A 3,435-nucleotide genomic window follows, 5' to 3' on the forward strand; every position below is an offset into this window, starting at 1 on the left:
TTTTTTCCCTTTCTGTGGGTTCCATTTTTACTCTTTTGGTGAATTCTTTTGATGCACATAATACTTTAATTTTTAGTTGGGCAGTGTTTCGTTCTGGTTTCCCAATCATCTATTTTGTCTACTTTTGTTTGTGTGATTTTCAAAATGTTTAGTTGTCTCTGTAATTAGAGCCCTCACACTTGTCCCTATTTTTCATTGATGACTTTCAGAATTTTGGGATTCACATTTAGGTCTTTAATCCATTCTGAGTTGATTTTTGTGTAGGGTGTGAGGTAAAGGTCTTGTTTCAATCATTTGCATATCGCTTTCCAGTTCTGCTAACACCATCTGTTAAAGAGACTATCTCTACCCCATGCAATATACCTAGGCACTTTTTCAAAAATCAGTTAGTTGTATGTGGATGAGTTAATTTCTGGATTTTCAATTCTGTTCCATTGATCTTTATATCTTTCATTGTATCAGTACCAGGCTGTTTTTACCATATAGCCATGTAGTAAATTTTGAAATCAGGGAGTGAGAGGCTTCCAACCTTTTTCTTTTTCTTAAGCAGTGCTTTGCTTATCTTGGGTCTCTTCCTTTCTGGAGAAAGTTTGCAATTGTTTTTCCCATCTCTTTGAAGAATGTAATTGGAATCTGGATTGGGTTTGCATTATATGTGCAAATTTGGGGGGCAGTATTGACATTTTCATGATGTTGAGTCTTCCTATCGAGGAACATGGTATATTCTTCCACTTTTGTAAGTCTCTTTGGGTTTCTTGTAGTAATGTTTTTTAGTTTTCTTTGTATAGGTCCTTTGTTTCTCTGGTTACATTTATTCCTAAATATTTCATCCTTTAGGTGGCTATTGTAAATGGTATTGATTTCCTAATGTCCTTTTTTGCACTGTCATTGTTACTATAGAGGAATCCAATTGATTTTTGTATATTGATCTTATACCCTGCTACTTTGCTGAATCTGTTTCAAATTATTCTTAAAAGCATATCACACTGATATCACAAATTTTTATACACCATTAAAGGCCATGTCTGATTTATTTTTACTTCAAAACGGCAAAGGAGCCCAAGACCAGTTCCTTAGAAGCTGAAATCACAAAAGCCTCTGCTCTACAACTTTCTTGAACCTAGTCTGTCACCAACCGTCTTTCCCACAGCACTCTGTTTCTCATCTGGATGTGATCATCTGTTCAGTGGCCACACAGAACTCATAGACAAGACTCACAATTATTGGTTGTTGTTTTTGTTTTTTTGTTTTTTTAGTGAAGTTAGTAGTTACAATTTAGAATTAGAAACAAGTTAGGATGCAGCAGTCCTCCAATCAGAAGAATGTCTCTTCTCTGTCATACTAAATGCACACCTGGCTTTTGTGTTTGGTCTCTTTGCCATGTGGTCCCTCAGCCACTGCCATATTCAGACAAGTTTTCCAAAGTTACTTTTGTTGTTGTTGTTGTTAAGTGCTGTAGAGTCAGTTCCGACCCATAGCGACACTGTATAGGGTTTCCAAGGAGCAGCTGGTGAGCTTGAACCGCCGACCTTGCAGTTCAAATGGCTTTGTGGTCTGGCACATTAATCCACAACATCACACCAGGACTCCAAAGTTCCTTTCAGAAATCTGTAAATGTCCAAATGGCACATTCTGCAAGTCAGTTTCCTGCCTGTATGCACTCAACTTCACTCAGATCATGTGCCAAGAAGGCTGTGGCTGCTCTGTCTCCCCATGCCTCCATTTTTGCCATCACTTTTGCTTTCACCATTTTTCCAGGTAAGGCGCTCATGCTCTTCTTGATGGTCCTAGGATTATCTATTCCTTTTAAACCTAGCTGGATGGCAAATTAACCAATCCCAGCATTTGAGTCCTGTATATATGATTGCATGGTCCCACCCAACAATTTAAGGGAACTTTAGAAGACTTTGGATAGAAAAGTAATATTAAGTTAATTCAAGGCAACACAGCATCATATAAAAGAATGAGAAATTTAAAGATTAAATTTTAAATATTGACATTAGAAATTTTAATAAAAAGTGAGTATTTTATCTTTTCTGTCATGAAGATTAATATAAAGAGTCACATATTTGAAATATGTTATTCTCTTGAATTCAGTGAAACAGAGTGCACTTAATATTTTGCTATGCTAAAATGATGTGTGCATTATATTATATTTATGTATATATTTAAAGAAAAAATAAATATTGCATGGATTAAGGAATATGTTTATTTAATGTATGTTAATTCTATCTGCTTGTATAAGTAAAGATATGATTATTATTGTAGCTCTTGTATTTAGAAAAGTTTATTCATTAAACTAGGTATTAATACAAATAATCTATCAAGTTGGTTACCTTTGTCCTATAGTGTACATAAAATATATAAGTGACTATTCATAATAAAGAGACCTGGTATGGCACTGTATAATAAATACTGAACTGATCACCAAACGTTTTGTGGTTCAAACCCACTGGTCACTTCTTGAGAAGCCCTATACCAATTTGCCATTATTTGGAAAGGACTGGATTTCATTTAAAACCAACAATGTACTTAATTTAAAATTGCAAATATATAAACAAGAGAATGCAAGTGAAAATAATTTTATCCATTTATTTACTAGCCAATTTTCAAAGCCAGGGTAGACTCCACTACTTCTGTTAAAATATATTTATATTTTATTAATAATTGATTCTTATAGTTAAGAAATGTTAGCATAACTATAAAATAAGTTATGTATTTTACATAATAAGCATATTTTTAATGTTTGATATTTTAGGAAAAAAGCCATTTTTTTCTAAATTAAATCACTATATTTTATGATATAGACATCACTAAATTCTGCTGGATATAAAAGCAAATAAATATTTAACATTTTCGACTTTCAGATATTATTCTCATCGTGACTCTTTTGTGAAAGCTGAGCATTTGTACTACATTGTAACTCTCAGAGAACTGTCATTCTGTAAATATATTCAGTGAGGATAGAGTCAGCAGGAAATACAAAATGTGTTCAATTCACACATGCTTGATACATTTTAAACACATAGATCTCAGTTATAAAACTCTTGCAGTCAGTAATGCCTTTAATAAATTAAAACCATAGCATATAAAAGCATGGGTTATTAATATAAACATTAGTAGGGAAAATAATGATCAAATTATGAATTACATAATGAAGTAAAAATGTATGTGTTTCTCTGTTAATACTTCTTATAATGTTGATTAAAAAAAGAAAAGAAAAACAGGTTTACAATTTTCCTGAATTAATTTTAAGGCTGTTCTTTTCCAAGACAAACTATGAATCTAAACCTGTTGTCTACGGATAATTGAACTCAACTTTTTGCATGTAGAAATAAATAAGTATTTTAAAAAGAAAAGATTAAAAAATTAAATTACATCACAGACTCACATTATGAGACTCTACTATTTATTTCTAATTGTCTTCTGGATGAA

The sequence above is a fragment of the Chrysochloris asiatica genome, unplaced genomic scaffold (assembly GCF_000296735.1).
Source record: "Chrysochloris asiatica unplaced genomic scaffold, ChrAsi1.0 scaffold00499, whole genome shotgun sequence".
Classification (NCBI taxonomy): domain Eukaryota; kingdom Metazoa; phylum Chordata; class Mammalia; order Afrosoricida; family Chrysochloridae; genus Chrysochloris; species Chrysochloris asiatica.